General features: G+C 44.3%; 1 protein-coding gene and 1 long non-coding RNA gene across 3 annotated transcripts in view; one reads left to right on the top strand and one right to left on the bottom strand.

The window, feature by feature from the left end:
* LOC138670090 (mannosyl-oligosaccharide 1,2-alpha-mannosidase IA-like) overlaps positions 1-6,337 on the bottom strand; it is a 260,030-nt gene extending 253,693 nt beyond the window's left edge. Inside the window, exon 1 of the mRNA XM_069757123.1 lies at positions 5,988-6,337. The gene's annotated coding sequence lies outside the window, so the exon portion shown is untranslated. The remainder of the gene's footprint in view (positions 1-5,987) is intronic.
* LOC138670091 (uncharacterized) overlaps positions 1-19,554 on the top strand; it is a 92,638-nt gene that overhangs the window by 45,551 nt on the left and 27,533 nt on the right. For both annotated transcript variants that reach the window (XR_011319298.1, XR_011319299.1), the window contains exon 2: positions 5,315-5,388. This is a non-coding gene — a long non-coding RNA (uncharacterized lncRNA). The remainder of the gene's footprint in view (positions 1-5,314; positions 5,389-19,554) is intronic.

Raw genomic sequence — 19,554 nt, forward strand, 5'->3', positions numbered from 1 at the left:
TAATACCATTGTTTGTAAACACAGTCTAATCTTTTAAGTATATGTAATGATTCGATGGTTTATATTTTCAGATACTTTACAGTAAATAATAAAGTAATATTAACTCCTTAATGACCGCCAATACGTCTTTTAACTGACCTGAGATATAAGAGAATAGCATTTCCATACAGGTGACAATCCAGCATCTGTCGGTTGTACACTATAGCTGACAACTTGCTGTACCAGCCACGATCAGTATTTGCACCATCTAAATCTGTTTAACCCCTTAGATGCTGCTGTCAATAGTGACTACATCATTATAAATGGTTAACAGAGTGTGGGGGCTTCTTCTTTGTCACAATTGGTGCCCTCAGATCATGATTGTGTGGTCCTGATGTTTGCAATGGCAATTCATGATCAAATAGCGGCCTTAGAGTCTGACGGCTGTAGTAATCTGTTTAGAAGTTAGCAACATTTAGGTGGTAAAAATACACATTTTCATTTCTGTCATACCACTTTGCATTAATTCCTGTAAAGCACCTGAAGGGTTAATAAACTACCTGACAGCAGTTTTCAATATGTCAGGGGGTGCTGTTTTTAAAATGGTATCATGTTTGTGGGTTTCCCAATATATGGGACCCCTAAAGTCACTTAAAACATGGATAAGTCCCTAAAAAAATAAATTTTGTAAATTTCTTTGAAAAAATGAAAAATTGCTGCTACATTTTTAAACCTCCTAAAATGCTAACAAAATAAAATAACATTTTACAAATGGTGCTGATGTAAAGCAGACATGTGGGAAATGTTATTTATTAATGGTTTGCTGTTGTATGACTATGTGGATTAAAGGGATAATCATTCAAATTTAGAAAATTGCTAATTTTTTAACATTTTTCTCAAATTTTTGATATTTTTTATAAATAAACACAAAAAATGTTGAACAAAATTTACCATTATCATAAAGTATAATGTGTCACGAAAAAACAATCTCAAAATCACTGGGATTTGTTGAAGCGTTGCAGAGTTATTACCACATAAAGTGACACTGGTCAGATTTCAAAAATTTGGCTCGGTCACTAAGGGGTTAAAAGATTTCCAGTGTACACATATAACATTTTGATCTTGGTAAATCTAATAGATGGTATGTACACTGTACATATGTATGTATAAAAAGATCAAAATGTCATATGTGTCTACTTAAAGCCTTTTAATATTACTTTATTTACTGTAAGCGATGCAACAACTTTGGCTGTGCCTGCTACAGAGAAATGGTTTATTTGTTCTTGCTAAAGAAGTATTCTCATCCTAGACATTTAAAGAATCGCCACATATTCTCCATCTCCAACCGATGTGAATGGAGAGGTTGCTAAAGAAGTAGTGGCCATGCCATTTGGCAGATTTACAAAGCTAAATGCCCCAGAATTGGGGACTTACTAGAAAATTTAGTGAAGTGTAAGTCCTTTTCCCGCACCTTAGTGAAAAGGAAGGAGCATGACTATACGCACTAAATTTGCACAAAAATATACACAGAAATTTTTGTCATAGTATAAACCAACTTAGACAAGATCAGTGAATCGACCCAATGAGTCTATCAAAACTGGCTCCATTGTGCATAACAAATAATCACAGAAATGCTTTCATTTGTCAAAAACAATATAACAAATGTGATGAGATGACCTAACAATTGCACAAACCACTCGACAATCGCTCATTCATAAGATTACATGTGAATGGGTCTTTCAGTTTATGGAGGCTCAATAGTTGTGTCTGAACCGATACAGGGCCTATTGTTTGTGATAAATGTGATTTTTCATATTTTTTCCCATAATACAGACCTGCCATCTTATTTATCCGAGGGTCCAAAGCCGGCCATAAATAAATGATTTTAGAAGGCTGCATCCTGAGTGAGAGTGGTCATTCATGGTCGTTCAGGACATGCTGTTGTTGTTGTGGACAAGTCGTAAGTAAATTGCCATTCAACCTCTGCTGTGATCTGTGGCCTGGTCCGAAGGAATGCCGATCTATCATTTAACATGTGCAAGTTTCCAAGGGCTGCACCCTACAACACCTGGAAATCAACTTTTTCACAGACATCTACCTTCAGTCAACACTTTAGTGTCACTAAAAGGCTAGAAATTCTTCAAAATTGGTCTGAATGGGCCTTTTGGCCTTCTAATATCTTTGGTATATGGCCCGCTTTTTATGTGAAAGTATAAATCATGGATAGAGAGATGTATTATTAATGCTTGGTTCCCCGTGGAAATGGTGTAGCATAATTTAATGCCATACACTATAATCTCCTATAGAATAACTTATGTTTTTAACACATTATACTGCATTAATAGAAGAATAATGCATTAATTTATTATTGTTACATGTATAAAGTTATGTATTAGAAGCAATAACTCTTTGCCAAAGGCAAAGTCATTTTATTATCTTTCTGCTGTGACAAAAACTATGTAATATTTATTGCAGTAATCACATAATTATGTTTTCATATTGTGAACTGCTGTAATAAGATTCAATTTATAACTGCAAGGTGTGAATGGTATGTCTAAAGCATTTCTTTGTCTAACGGCAATATTAGAATTTCACTAAAAGTCCAGTGTTGGTGAGAGGTTTCCAGATCAGTTCCCTGGCCCCTTCCCATGCAAATCAGTAAGACCTCATTCAGACAACCATTTTAAGTGCTCTATTTGTATTTTCCACTAGTAGAACATGTTAGAACAGTCTTGCACACTGATGAAAATGGTCATATGAGTTAGCACGCTCTTCACTCCAGCCTCTCTAGTGAAGACAGCATTGTTTCATATGTGATTTATATGCTCCAGCTCCAGTGTCTTCTATATGATGTAAATGCTCCAATCCCTGTGTCTCCTTTGTGATTTATATGTTCGTCACAGTTTCTCCTATTTGATGTATATGCACCAGTACCAGTGTCTCCTATGTGATGTGTATATATATATATATCAGCCTCACTGTCTCCTATGTGATATATGTACACTAGTCCCAGTGTATCACATGTGATGTACTGTATGTAGATCAGTCTTGGCATCTCCTATGTGCTATATATACACCAGTCCTGCTATATCCTATGTGAAGTATATAGTCTCAGTGACTCCTATGTGATATATAGACAGCAGTCTCAGTGTATTCTATGTTATACATAGAGCAGTTTAAGTGTCTCCTATATCGTGTATACAGCAGTCTCAGTGTCTCCTATGTGATGTACACACAGCAGTCTCAGTGCCTTCTATGTGATGTATACATAGGTCTCAGTGTCTCCCATGTGATGTATATAGAGCAGTATCTGTGTTTCCCATGTGATGTAAATAGAGGAGTCAGTGTCTCCTATGTGATGTGCATAGAGCAGTATCTGTGTATCCTATGTGATGTATATACAGCAGTCCCAGTGTCTCCTATGTGATGTATATAGAACAGCATCTGTGTCTCCTATGTGATGTACATATATCTTTCTCAGTGTCTCCTATGTGATGTATACTTCAGTCCTCTCACTGCTAGAGTTCTATAAATGTGATAAAACATGAGCAGTGATGAATTTCCCTTTGTGAGGAGACCTACAGTGTAATATACATATGGGTTCAGAACAACTTACTGCTGCGAGTTTTTTTTACAAAATTTACTGCAGAGAGTCAACTGTGCTCAATAACGACACAAGCCTGGAAAAGCAGTTGTGAGTAGCAGCATCATCCATACCACCTAACATCACACGTCTCAACAAAGAGAAGCAGTTCCAGCCATCATATTAGGGTTGAGTTCATTAATTGTTTGACCACATATAGCAGGATAATTTTCAAGTTGATAATTTTGTATGCCCCACATACAAATATCCAAATGGCCCTTGGCAGAAAAAAGGTTCCCACCGGTGGTATAACGTGTAGAAGGGCCTTGTCAGGAGAGATATCATTCGGAATGTTCTGTTTTGGACTCCCAATTGCTTTTTTCTCCAAGAGATAAGCTGTCGCCGACATATATGCTGACTGCTCTCTCATAGAGAATACAGGAGCGCTCTGCCAGGTGAGCGCTCCTGTGTATGGGAGAGCCGGCCAAGGGGCTGCTAGCCAAACGATCTGCCCAACCATTGTTCGGCTGCAGCCATTGAATGTATATGGCAGGCTTTAGAGCTGTATTAAAATTTCATTTAATTCACATGTTGTATAGAGCCACTTTAAGCTTGTGTGCATGTATCCTTAATTGCATTATTTAAGCCTTCGCTATGGTAATTTTCATATTAATGTCACGTACAAATTTATTTTTGGTGGAAGAACAGAGGGACTGTAAATGACTTGTTATAATTTAGACAGTGTGCTATGTGTATAACATATTTTGTCAATTTCACCAAAATTATCATCTATACTTCCAAATGGATAATAATAGTGCAAAGAATAAATCTTCTATTGACTCATGATAAATCAGTGCTACCGGCTGTGCTATTATTTCCTAATCTTTGTTATTACCAGCGTAAAAGACAATGAATAAATGCCGGAGCAAATAATGCAGCCGTACGTGTAGTCTTAAGATTCTGGCCAACATTGTCATACCTATGAGGGTTGCCAGACAATCTCCTGACAGATTATGCCGGCTGGAAAATGAATAGGACAAGTTGAAATTTTCTGTACTCTTCAGATGAGCGGTGCCAGAGGTGCTTGGCAACCACTTATCTCACCCGCACACCATAGTAACATGCTTGTTTGGCCAGCCTGGGGCAAGCACGGTAATTAAGTGGAGCTGTAAATAAATATTGTCGGCCAAACGATCTTTCAGGCATCATTAATTTATGCTTGTGGTTAACATATATATACATGCCTGTTGTTTTGGGATCTGCCCAGGTTTAATTATTCCAATGAAGAGGAGTTCATTGTGTTTGTAAAATAATTATGGGGGAAAAAAGAGCCTCCTCACTAGACGGGGGGCAACGCGTGATAAGAGTGATTATGGATCTCCACTTATTAGGGATTAGATTGCATTACTTTCCTGCAGAGATGCTATGGAAACATACAGTGATCCTTGTAAAGCCTAACGTGGTGGCTACATCTCCTCCAGGAGCTAACGTTCTGTTAGTGGAGACTCTAAATTCTGTGTTTTGTAGCTAACGACCACAGCACCTACCAAAACATCAAGCCTCAATTACACCATAAGAGATTTATCACCAGCCATCACAATATTGATTAAGGGGCAGTATACTGAATTCTTGAAGCCCCCTATAACCTGACAATTAACATTTATTACATGTTGGGATCAACAAATACATGGATGTTAATATTTTAACATTTCTCACTCTCTCTCTCTCTGTGTCTCAATCTTACATTAATAGAACAAAACATCCAGACGACACAGAAATGACCAACACCAAAGCAATCCGAGAGAGCAAGCAACGAGAAAACATTTGTAAGTCTGAGTTCGATTTCAGTGCGGACTTGATTCTCCTATACCAATACGATCATCTCTTTAGCTATTGTAACCCCCCCCCTTCCCTTTCAGACTGGCTCCACAATGATTTACTATCAGAGGCCATCATCTAAATGGCCAATTTACACACTGAGACATTTTGCATATTTTACCGATTTTTTTTCCTGTTACAATATCGCATTATATTTGTACAACGGTGATCGCCACGCGACGATTATTGCTATTGTCGCTTAGTTTTATTCCGATGGTGATGACAATTGCTATAGGTATACAACCTTTATCCACCCCTAACATATAATGACACCAATATACACACCTCACTATAGAAGCTGTATGCAGCACTTACACGTGATATGATTTTTTACTTGATTTATTTTATGCATTTATTTATTTTTAATTTAAAAAAAAAGACATAATTGGGGTCTGTCACTGACCACTTGATGACTAGTTTAATACAACATGTGAGATCAGTGTGCACCCACAGAGGACAGACATGACACATTTTGCAGAGTGTGGAACCTCAGATAACAGGGAGCCATAGGAGCTGTGCTATTATTCTACGCCATTCATTTTCTTACCTTGCATGGATAGCTTTGTGTGACGGCAGGATCAGAATGAGCTTCTTTTTAAACACAATTCCTCAGCTTCTTCAATACATCTGCATGCTCCATTTGTCAGATCAGCTGATGATTCCCAATGAAAGGATTTATCCCGGCACTGCATAATTGGGAACTTGAGCACTAATTGCATATAAATGCCGTTCCCTACATGAGATGCTGTGGCTGTCTGCTGTGTGTGTGCATTATTTCACCCAAGTAGGTCAGATTCATTGAATAAATGATAAACCGTGTCCGCCGCTGGATTCCAGATGCAATGCGTGCAGTAAAGTGTGCTGATTTGCTTGCTGTACTGGGCATCTCACTAAGGTACCACATTTAAACCCCTCTGAAGCAGTTTAGTAGATGGGATGTAAAGCAGGCTGCAATTGGTTAGCTGGAAGCAGGCTTGGATTGGTCACATACAGGGCTTTCCAATAGGTTCGCCCTAATGTGATTGTTCTGATGGCCTTTACATGTCGGGGGCCGTGTGCAGCCTGAGGTTCACTCTGTCACTTCCCCAGGAGCAATGACAGCTCTGCACAATTGGAAAAGCAAAGCTGGCCCAGCACGGGAACTGCAATTTAATATCACTAATTAATCTAAAGAATCTTTTGAGGTTTTTTTTTCATTTAATTTTAGCTCAGGAATGAACCCAGACATGTAATTAGAAAATTGCAATGTATAATACACTGCAATGCTTTCGACAGGGAAACAAGGGAACAACCACGTATCTAATTTGCACTGTCAAGAATCTAATTGGAAGAATATGCAATCTTATGGTGGTCCAAGGTAGCGTTTCGAAAACGTTTTCTTCTGAAGCCACCCAAGGTGATGCCAGGATGACACCATCTTTACGGTCATTTATCTCCTGAAATCCGCATAGCAATAAATAAATAAAAACTGTCTCAATAATCTTGCTGAACTAGTGAGACCTCTAATGGGACACTCAGGCCTTTGTGGTCTATTTGTTATGCTGATAATTTATTTATTGGTTATTTTATTTATTATGCTTAATTATACACAGACATTAACATCACTGTCCCCATTTCCTATCAATATGTCTTTGGAGTGTGGGAGGAAACCTACGCAAACACTAGAAGAATTTGCAAACTCATTGCAGATGTTGTTCTTGGTGGGGTTTGAACCCAGGACCCCAGTGCCATGCTCCCCATCCATTCGGACCAATTAAAACCCATTAAAGGAGTAATTAAGAAAAGAGAAATGGGCTCTATATATTCTATCATATAGTATTTAACTAATGGTCTCCAATTCCTATCATCTTAAAATAATATAATCTCATAACAATGCTGAAAAAATGAAATGCTTGAAATGTTTCTCAAGTCGGCTTTCAGAAGGCATACAGGTGCCGTTAACTTATCATTATATTTCATGAGCTATGAGATGAAAGAATACTGAACCAGTGCCCCAAGACTATAGTTTGAGCAAGGAGCACATTTTCTAGTCTGTAGTCATTTTAATAGAAGTATTAAAAGAGAAATTCAGCACTTTGCAAAAAAAAGTGCCTAAACACTAACAGGCATGCACAGTGGGGAAAATAAGTATTTGATACACTGCCGATTTTGCAAGTTTTCCCACCTACAAAGAATGTAATTTTTAGCGTAGGTACTCTTCAACTGTGAGAGATAGAATCTTAAAAAAAAATCCAGAAAATTACATTGTATGATTTTTACATAATTAATTTGCATAGTATTGTGGAACGCCCGCCAGGGCCTGGGGATACTCGGTATCGGGTCCAGTACTTAAGGGGACGTGTCACGGCGGCGACCCGGTCCGTGGCCCTGGGCGCCCATGTAAAAAGGATACTGAAGTTTATGTTCGTGATGCTACCAGTGGTATTCGGTCAGTAGGGACCGACGCTGCTTAAAGGGGTCCTCTGGGGTGATGGTATGGCAGCTAGATGGTATAACTTCCCACACGTGAAGTAGGTCCCCAGGGCTCCCAGTGTATAGATGAAGATGGTGAGAGGTGCAGTGAAGAACGTGGACACAGGTTTGCAGTCTTTTACCTGGTTTACTGAAGCTTCAGGCAACCGCAGTCCAGAGCACCAGATCACAGGACAAGCAGGGTCCAGCCGACTTGGAGGCAAGTTGGGAGTCCCCTTTTCCAGGTGGAGATTAAAGCCTTCCTCTAGCGCGGTGGTATTGTAGTCCCTTACTGCCTATGGCTTCTGATAAGGTCCTCACAGTTGTTCTCTCTGTCCCCCATATAGGTTAGGACACAAACCCGTATGACAGGTGACTCGAGCCTTTTTACAGTGTCTCTATCACGACCTGGGCTCTATGTGTCTCTGTGCCTCCTGGGTGTTAGGGCGAACAGGTGATATATAATCCAGCTGTCCTGCCGGTTTCTGCCATGTGTCTTAGAGTCCCACAAAAGCCTCGGTCTTCAGGCTTCCGGTGTCTGCGCTTTGCCAGGGAGACAGTCTAATCGCTGCTGTCCTCCCCAGGTGTCACTCGCCTGTGCCTCTCTCCAACACGCTCACTACAAATCTGTTCTTCTCCCCCCCCCGTTTTAAATCCAGTACTCCCGGACTGGGAAAAGAAGAACAACAATATAAATTAGCAAAAAGACATACCGTATATACTCGAGTATAAGCCAAGATTTTCAGCCCATTTTTTTGGCTGAAAGTCCCCCTCTCGGCTTATACTCGAGTCATACCCAGGGGTCGGCAGGGGAGGGGGAGCGGGGGCTGTCTAATTATACTCACCTACTTCTGTCGCGGTCCCTGCATGTCTTTTCCCTGGTGCCGGCAGCTTCTTCCTGTACTGAGTGGTCACATGGTGCCGCTCATTACAGTAATGAATATGCGGCTCCACCTCCCATAGGGGTGGAGCCGCATATTCATTACTGTAATGAGCGGTAACGGTGAACGCTCAATACAGGAAGAAGCTGCGGGGAAGCAGGGACTACACTGTGCCAGGAGCAGGTGAGTATAACGGGGAGCTCTGCGCGATATTCACCTGCTCCTCGTTCTGGCACCGCTCCGTCTTCAGCAGTGACGCTCAGGTCAGAGGGCGCGGTGACGTAGTTACTGCACGCCCTCTGCCTGAACGTCAGTGCAGGAGACGCTGAAGATGGAGCAGCGCCGGAACGAAGTTAGGTGAATGTTGAAAGTGCCGGGGGCCTGAGCGACGAGAGGTGAGTATGTGATTTTTTATTTTTTTATCGCAGCAACAGCAAATGGGGAAAGTGTCTGTATGGAGCATCTTATGGGGCCATAATGTTTGTGCAGCACTGTATGGGGCCATAACGTTTGTGCAGCATTATATGGCGCTAGTGTCTGTACGGAGCCATAACGTTTGTGCAGCATTATATGGCGCAAGTGTCTGTACGGAGCCATAACGTTTGTGCAGCACTATATGGGACCATAACGTTTGTGCAGCATTATATGGGGCAAGTGTCTCTATGGGGCCATAACGTTTGTGCAGCACTATATGGGGGCATAACGTTTGTGCAGCATTATATGGGGCAAGTGTCTCTATGGGGCCATAACGTTTGTGCAGCACTATATGGGGCAAGTGTCTGTATGGGGCAAGTGTCCATGGGGCCATAATCAACGTTCATGCAGCACTATATGGGGCAAATATCTTTATGGAGCATCTTATGGGGCCATAATCAACATTTGTGCAGCATTATAGTGGGCAAATGTGTCTATGGAGCATCTTATGGGGCCATTATTAACCTTTATGCAGGATTATATGGAGCATATTTTAATATGGGACATATTATGGGGCCATCAAACTTTATGGAGCATTATATGGGGTTCCTGATTAAATATGGATATTCAAAAACACTTAACCTAATGATGTCTCAATTCATTTTACTTTTATTGGTATCTATTTTTATTTTTGAAATTTACCGGTAGCTGCTGCATTTCACACCCTAGGCTTATACTTGAGTCATTAAGTTTTCCCAGTTTTTTGTGGCAAAATTAGGGGGGTCGGCTTATACTCGGGTCGGCTTATACTCGAGTATACACGGTACAAATTTTTAAATGCTGTAAACACATGAAACAAGTTAATTAATATAAACTTTGACTTCCCTTTATGGGAGGAATTGACGCTTGAACGTTGATGGAACATATATACATAGTATGCATACCTTCAAAATAGAACTTATCCTATCAATGAAAACTACCCTTACGGGTTTACTACTTTAAGGCCTTCTTTATTCAAAGTGCAAAACCTTCATTATCATTTTCACTACAATTCTCAATGCTATCTGCATATGTTAACTATCTGACATTTAAATCATTACTCTAACTAACTCTCCTTTCAATATCACAACACTATCCCTTTAGGTTCAGATTGCGTTAGGGCAATCCGTTTAGCGCTAAGCGCAATCCATTTAGCGCTAACGCAATGTCTTTTTCGGGGTTGCGTTTAATGTCCCCGCTAGCGCAGATCCCTGATCTGAGAGAGCGGGGAACGGACCCCGGGTGCGCCGCGGACCAGGGGCTGACTGGCAAATTTTGGCCTGGGGGGCAAGCACACAGCAGTGGCCCATGAGTAGCGGCTCATCCTTAAAGGGGTTGTCGTATCTTATGCTACATGTCTACAGACACTATGTGGGAATCTTCATATCGTGCGCTGTGAAGATTCTCTGGTGCCGGCAACAGGTGGTCTTGTGACTGCAAGCATGCGATATATATATATATTCCCAGCCACATTTCGACTAGACTGTTTTGGGCCTTGTTCAATACAGTTGCATTAGGCCATGCAAGTCTAGTCGGCATGTGACCGCATGTATGCAAATCACAAACTTACAGCCACACACCTGCCAAATGACCACAGCACTGCCAGCAATGTGAGAAGCACAAGTCTGCAGTCCAAAGAATGACAGAGTGAATGCACCAATGACACACACACGCACAGCCCCACTGTAAAATGACACACACAGCACCACTGTATAATGACACACACAGCCCCAATGTATAATGACACACGCACGCACAGCCCAACTGTATAATGACACGCACAGCCCCACTGTATGACACACACACACACAGCCCCACTGTATGACACACACACACAGCCCCACTGTATAATGACACACACACAGCCCCACTGTATAATGACACACACACAGCCCCAATGTATAATGACACACACACGCACAGCCCTACTGTATAATGACACACACGCACAGCCCCACTGTATAATGACACACATGCACAGCCCCACTGTATAATGACACACACACGCACAGCCCCACTGTATGACAGGCACATGCACAGCCCCACTGTATAATGACAAACACACACAGCCCCACTGTATAATGACACACACACAGCCCCACTGTATAATGACACACACACACACCCACCCACAGCCCCACTGTATAATGACATACACACACCCACAGCCCCACTGTATAATGACACACACACACACACACAGCCCCACTGTATAATGACATAGCTACACAGCCCCACTGTATAGTGACACACACGTACAGCCCCACTGTATGACACACACACATGCACGGCCCCACTGTATGACACGCACACGCATGCAGCTCACACACACGCAGCTCACACACACACATGCACAGACCCACTGTATAATGACATACCCACACAGCCCCACTGTATAATGACAGGCACACGCACAAGCCCACTGTATAATGACACACGCACGCAGCTCTCACACACACGCACGCAGCTCTCACACACACGCACGCAGCTCTCACACACACACGCACGCAGCTCTCACACACACGCACGCAGCTCTCACACACACACGCACGCAGCTCTCACACACACACGCACGCAGCTCTCACACGCACGCAGCTCTCACACACACACACATGCACGCAGCTCTCACACACACACACACGCACGCAGCTCTCACACACACACGCACGCAGCTCTTCACACACACACGCACGCAGCTCTCACACACACACGCACGCAGCTCACACACACACGCACACAGCTCACACACACACACGCACAGCCCCACTGTATAATGACATACACACACCCACAGCTCCACTGTATAATGACACACACACACGCACAGCCCCACTGTATAATGACATAACTACACAGCCCCACTGTATAGTGACACACACGTACAGCCCCACTGTATGACACACACACATGCACGGCCCCACTGTATGACACGCACACGCACGCAGCTCACACACACGCAGCTCACACACACACATGCACAGACCCACTGTATAATGACATACCCACACAGCCCCACTGTATAATGACAGGCACACGCACAAGCCCACTGTATAATGACACACGCACGCAGCTCTCACACACACGCACGCAGCTCTCACACACACATGCACGCAGCTCTCACACACACACGCACGCAGCTCTCACACACACACGCACGCAGCTCTCACACACACACGCACGCAGCTCTCACACACACGCACGCAGCTCTCTCACACACACACATGCACGCAGCTCTCACACACACACACGCAGCTCTCACACACACACGCACGCAGCTCTTCACACACACACGCACGCAGCTCTCACACACACACGCACGCAGCTCTCACACACACATGCACGCACGCACGCACACAGCTCACACACACGCACGCAGCTCACACACACATGCATGCAGCTCACACACACACACCAGTTACCTCATACACACACCAGTTACCTCAAACACACACGCACGCACGCAGCTCATACACACATCACACACACCAGTTACCTCATACACACATCACACACACCAGTTACCTCATACACACATCACACACTCTCCTCATACACACATCACACACTCTCCTCTGTGGTGCAGGGGCGGCTGATGTCCATGTGCAGCTCTTCAGTTTCTCCTGTGCTCACAGCTCTGCACTGTCCCGGGCCCCGGCACCTCCCCCGTCTCTCCTTCTCTGCCGGGATAGCAGATAAGAGCAGGAGAAGCCGGAGCTCTGGGCACACACAGGCCGGTATGCTGACCTTTCATCTTGGCTGCTGGCTCTCTCCCTCAGAGTGGCAGTGGCGCATAGGAGCTTGCTCATCACATACCCCTGCAGCCTGCATGTCAGGGCTGCTGGCAGGATGATACCACCGCGCACTACAAGTGCGCTATGTATTAGTCACTGCCAGTCCTCCAGCGGCCCTGTGCAGCTGCTTAGACACCGGCCCGGGGGGCATATGCATTTCTGCCACCCAGCCCAGCCCGCCCCTGCCGCGGACGCTGCAAGCAGCGTCCGAGGCACGTCACAAAACACCGGCACATTGCCAGCGCGTGCCGAAAATGGCACACGCTATCGATGCACGTTCCCATTGCTGCCAATGGGAGCGCTAACGGACGCGTTGCACGACATTAATTTCGCCGTGCAACGCTGTTCGTTAGCGTGGTCCCATTAACGCAATCTGAACCTAGCCTAATACAGTGCAACAAATCAACATTCCCTTTATGAGTGCAAACATTTTTCAAGTCTTTAGTACTTTCTGAGTACGTTTCCTATCTATTCTGACTATATCAAATACTATCACTTTATTAAACAAAGTGCAACCAATTCAACATTTTACTATGCTTTCTGTTAGGTGTCAAGTTCCCGCCTCTGCACAGGGGGAATCTCGAACCATCTCTGCTGAGCGGAGACGTCGTTCCCAGCGTCTTGCTCAGACTCACTCTGTGCATAGGATTACTACTGCTTTTCCTGCTTCTGCCATTGAAGCCAGTGCTGGGCAGCGGCGAGCAGACGCTTTTGGGACTAAGTCCTGCTTTTTCCCTTCTGAGCATGCCCAGGGTGAGATCTCCTGTTGGAGAGCGAGGGTCACATGCTCAGATGCTGCAGCGGTTTCCATTGGTCCTTTATTGGAAGGTCCTGAACGTGCTGCAGCTATATAAGCTGCGCATGACCGCACGGCCATGCGCTAGTGTACAATTGTATACGTGTGTTTGTTGTGAGTGCAAGTCGTCCTTGGAAACCCCTACCCTATTGTATGACTGTTCGCGTAAGGTGTATGGCTGCTATCTAGCGCCCGACTAACCTCACTACGTCTTTCACACGAATCAGCGTCCATTGCTGTGACCGCCAGTGCGGCGCCACGCGCCAGTAGTGCGCTTCCTACCCACGTCCGGGTGTCTGGTGGTGTCTGCCAGCACGGCACAGTTCGCACTTCGGTGCCCTCAAACTATTTGTTATTACACCCAGTTGCGGTGTTGTGCGCAAGTAGTCAGAACGGACTTCTACCCTGAGTCTTGGGACTGAGTTCGCTGACTCCTTGCTTGCACTCTTTAGTGCGGTATTGTGGTCCTGTGGCTTAACAGGGATCGCTTTCACCGCCATATAGTCCGTCATTACTTGGCAGCAGGTTCCATCTCTGCACGGTGGACCCCGGGCTGCAAACGCATCTTAATCTATCTTATTATTTGGTGCGTTCCGCTAGCCCTAACACTTTCTTCTGCATATTTCCTTATCAACTATATAAGGTAGCATTTTCAAAAGTGCAATTTATCATTCAAGTCAGTAACTTTTTAACAGCAGCAACAATGCGAGTGTTAGAATCTGTTTAGTTTGTGACTATCCACCATTTTCTTGTGGAGTTCAGGCTGCTGTCTTTTTCCTCTGGTGCTGGGTTTGTCTTGGGTCAGGTGTTTGCATCACTCTTTATTAACCAGCACCTGCCTCCCAGTCCTTGCTGGACACCAGTGTTTATCTGCTTGAGCTCTAGCTTGGTGCTTTGCTTTGTCTTCTGTGTGTGTTATTTGTGCAGTGCTGGTACCTCTGGTTCTGCTAGCCTTAGTTTCTGTTCTGTTGGTTTCTGAAGCCATCTCTTTGTTTTCTATTAGGAGGTGACCCGTTTTTGTACCCAGTCCTTAGTTCTTTTAGGGAACCCCTTCCCCTTATCTATAGGTCTTCGCTTGAGATTAACCTAGGATCGTCGGTGGGTCTATTCGCATGTATCTAGCCCCGGAATTCTGCAGCGCCAAACGGGTTTTTCTTCAGGTCTTTATGTAAACAATGAGATACATATAGACCATCAAAAGAACCATTTGTAATCAGTATCGAATAACCCAATCATCAAGTGGATCGGTTAAACAGCACACAAAATGGGACACTCCTCAATGCAACCAAAATATCAAGAAAGAATGGAGTACTAAGTCAACAAATAATTAAAAGAGCATAGCTTTAATAGAATACATGATCAGTACAAAACATCAAAAATAATAAGAGTAATGTACACATATAAATAAGAGAGACACAAAAACAGCAAGGGATCAGGTATGTGGTGGTATATGTGTCCCAGCTGAATCGGAACAGGGGTATTGAGTAAGGTGCTAGTGCTTATAAGTTCAAAGTATAGGAGTATAGGAGTTTAAACATCAATATATACGGAAACCAATGCTATCAATCCCGGTAAGTACCATGTTTCAAAATGCTTAACCTCTCGTCCCAAAGTGCTTACCCATACTGCCGCTCAGATCGGAACACACACCACTCCGCCACCGACTCGCGTTTCACGTGAGCTTTTTCAAGGTGCAACTTTGGAACCGTCCCTTCAAGGGTTCCACGTAAAACCAGTTGAAAGCACTTAAGGAGGTGCCAACTATATAAAGTACAGTCTGTGAACCATTCACCATCCATGATTCTATTGTCTTTTTACATTTTCAAACTTCAAGGAACAGTTATTTCAACTTTCAAAAACAATCATTATAACTATCAAATGGAAACCTGGCCAGGTTGAACAAAAAATATTCAACTTTCATAACAATCCACAGTCACATTTTTTATTCAGATTTATTGCTTTTTCTTCCAAGGTAGTACCTGTGCATTTGGACGTTTGCCAGGCACCACATAGAGTTCGTCAATACTCTGGGTAGGAGTCTGGGTACTCCTGGAATTTTGTGCAATTTCATTTTGTGTGGTTTTTGAGCACATGATGATTGGTGAGCTGCAGAAGGCAAGGATAGATGTCACCTTGCCAGGTGAGGATGCTGGCGAGCGAAGCGGGGCTGCTTGTCGTGGCTCAGGGTCACGTGCAGGTGACCTGGTTACCTTTGGAGCACATTTAAGCACATTCAGGGCATACCACCCTTTGTCTCCCCAGTGCCTGGTGTAGGTGACGCGGTCACCGGGGTAGAGGTCCCTGTCTGGGTGTCCCTCTTGTAGGTGGGGTTCCACATCACGCCTGATGACAAAGATCTCCTGCTGCACACATTGTTCTTTAATGATCCCCCAGCCGGCATTAATGCTGAAGGCTACCACAGTCCCAATCCTCCGTGGGCCGCTGTCCTCATGGCTAGCTCTCCTATTCTGCGCTTTAGCCTGCAGGTCTTTCTCTTTTGCAGCTCTATGCTGGAGATCCTGCTCTCTGTCCTCCTGCTTCTGCTTGTGTGCCTGCTCCTGGCAATATTCCCTCTGGCTGACGACTTCTAGATGTTCTCCCTCAGCTTGGTTCTCCCCAGGGAACCCATTCAGGTCTGTGCTGGAGTGCTTCCACCGGAAGGTTACCCATTCCCCGTACACATCCTCGGCTGTAGTGGGGCTTCGGCAGTTTGCAATGTCTCCCAGGGCCGTTCCCACTTGATCAGTCTGCACACCCAGCCGGGTGGTAGGGATGGTGGAGAGTCTACGGGCCCTAGCAGGTTGTCCTCGGCTACCGGGGCAGGGTCGGTGTTCTTACCTGCCGCTGTGGCGTCTCCGGTGCCAGGCTCCTCCGCAGGTTGGGATTCCGGAAGCTGGCTGCGCTGCTGCTCCCAGCAGGAACCAGCTGGCTACGCGGAACCAGGACTGCCGGAGCTCGCGGCACAGCTCCTCCACTCACTTACGTGTGGAGTACCTCTGAGTTCATCGGAGACGGCAGGGCCTATTCTTCCTCCGATTGGCTGGGACAGCTGCGGGCTTTCTCCTCCTCCTCCAGGTGATCGCCGCTCGCCATCTTGCCAACCAGGTTCCCCTCAGTGTCTTTCTGTTGTTTCTGTTCCTCTTCCCTCTGTGGGCGGGTTCTTCTCTTCCTCCTGCCTCCCAGACTATGAGATGGACCGCTTTCATTGATGGGCATATTTCCCGAACATAGTAGTATCTGTGAGGGGAGGCCATAATTTCCACGCCGTTTTTCCAAGCTCCGCCTACAATAGCACGCCCCCCATTCTGTTCATGATGCCAAAAATGTAATGGCCACTAGGACCTAGGATACTCGGTACCGGGTTCAGTACTTAAGGGAACATGTCACGGCGGCGACCAGTTCCGTGGTCCTGGGCGCCCATGTAAAAGGGATATTCATTAAAGTTTATGTTCATGACGCTACCGACTTCCGGCTACCGATGTCTGCGCTTTGCCAGGGAGACAGTCTAATCGCTGCTGTCCTCCCCAGGTGTCACTCACCTGTGCTTCTCTCTCCTACATGCTCACTACAAATCTGTTCTTCGTTCGGTGTTATCTCTGTTCAGGAGCTGCAGCACTTTCTAGTGGCTGCATGGCTCCTCTGCGTCCTTCCCCTCTGTCTCTCTGACAGGAACTAACTCCCTTTCACTCCAAACCACAATATATATAGGGGAGTCACCTAGGAATAGGATCAAATGCTCCTGCTTGTAACCTGTAGTGTGAACATGTTGCATGCTTGTGTTTTCCTGGTGAACGTTATCCTTCCTTGCCTCCAAGCGTGACATCACTCTCCCCATGAGGAAAGCAATGCCACTGTGATGACCAGGACCCTGGGGTGCCACAATAAGTATTTGCTACAATAGAAAATCAGAACTTAATATTTGGTATGGAAACTTTTGTTTGCAATTACAAAAGTCAGTGGTTTCCTGTAATTCTTGACCATGTTTGCACACACACTGAGGCAGGGATTTTGGCCCACTCCTCCATACAAATCTTCTCCAGACTTTCCGGTTTTGGGGCTGTCATTGGGCAACATTAAGTTTCATCTCCCTCCAAAAATTTTCTATTGAGTTCAGGTCTAAAGACTGGCCTGGACCTTGAAATGCTTCTTACTCCTTAGTTGCCCTGGCTGAGTATTTTAGGTCATTGTCATGCTGGAAGACCCAACCATAACCCATTTTCAATGCTCTTACTGAGGGAAGGAGGTTGTTGGCCAAAATCACGCAATACCTACAGTGAAGGAAATAATTATTTGATACCTTACTGATTTTGTAAGTTCACCCACTGACAAAGACATGAACAGTCTATAATTTTAAGAGTAGGTTCATTTTAACATTGAGAGGTAGAATATAAAAAAAAAATACCAGAAAATCACATTCTATAAATTATATACATTTATTTGCATTTTGCAGTGAGAAATAATTATTTGATCCCTCTGGCAAACAATACTTAATACTTGATGGCAAAACCCTTGTTGGCAAGCACAGCAGTTAGACGTTTTTTGTAGTTGATGATAAGGTTAGCGCACTTGTCAGGAACAATTTTGTTCCACTCCTCTTTGCAGATCATCTCTAAATCATTAAAATTTTGAGATTGTCACTTGGCAACTTGGAGCTTCAACTCCCTCCATAGGTTTTATATGGGATTAAGGTCTGGAGACTGGGTAGGCCACTCCATGACCTTAATGTGTTTTTTTTTGAGCCACTCCTTTGTTGCCTTGGCTGTATGTTTTGGGTCATTGTCTTGCTGGAAGACCCAGCCATGACCCATTTTTAATGTTCTGGCGGAAGGAAGGAGGTTGTTGCTCAGGATTTTATGGTACATGGCTCCATCCATTCTCCCATTGATGCAGTGAAGTAGTCCTGTACTCTTAGCAGAGAAACACCCCCAAAGCATAATGTTTTCACCTCCATGCCTGACAGTGGGGACAGTGTTCTTTGGGTCATAGGCAGCATTTCTCTTCCTCCAAACATGGCGAGTTGAGTTAATGCCAAAGACCTCAATTTTGTCTCATCTGACCACAGCACCTTCTCCCAATTACTCACAGAATCATCCAGATGTTCATTGGCAAGTTTCAGACGGGCTTGCAGATGTGCCTTCTTGAGCATGGGGACCTTACAGTCCCTGCAGGATTTTAAACCTTTACAGTGTAATGTGTTACCAATGGTTTGCTTGGTGACTGTGGTCCCAGCTGCCTTGAGATCATTAACAGGTTCCCCCCATGTAGTTTTCAGCTGATCTCTCACCATTCTCATAAAGATACCCCACAAGGTGAGATTTTGCATGGTGCCCCAGATCGATGTCGATTGACAGTCATTTTGTATTTCTTGCCTTTTCTTACTATTGCACCAGTTTTCTCCTTCTCACCCAGCGTCTTACTTATGGTTTTGTAGCCCATTCCAGCTTTGTGCAGGTCTATGATCTTGACCCTGACATCCTTATAAAGCTCTTTGGTCTTGTCCATGTTGTAGAGGTTAGAGTCTGACTGATTAATTGAGTCCATGGACAGGAGTCTGTTATAAAGGTGGCTATGTAAGACAGCTGTCTTTAATACAGGTAATAAGTTGATTAGGAGCGTCTATCTGGTCTGTAGGAGCCAGAACTCTTAATGGTTGGTAGGGAATCAAATACTTACAGTATTTCTCACTGCAAAACGCAAATAAATTTGTATAATTTATGCAATGTGATTTTCTGGATTTTATTT

Source organism: Ranitomeya imitator, chromosome 3, assembly GCF_032444005.1.
Source record: "Ranitomeya imitator isolate aRanImi1 chromosome 3, aRanImi1.pri, whole genome shotgun sequence".
In the NCBI taxonomy this organism is placed as follows: domain Eukaryota; kingdom Metazoa; phylum Chordata; class Amphibia; order Anura; family Dendrobatidae; genus Ranitomeya; species Ranitomeya imitator.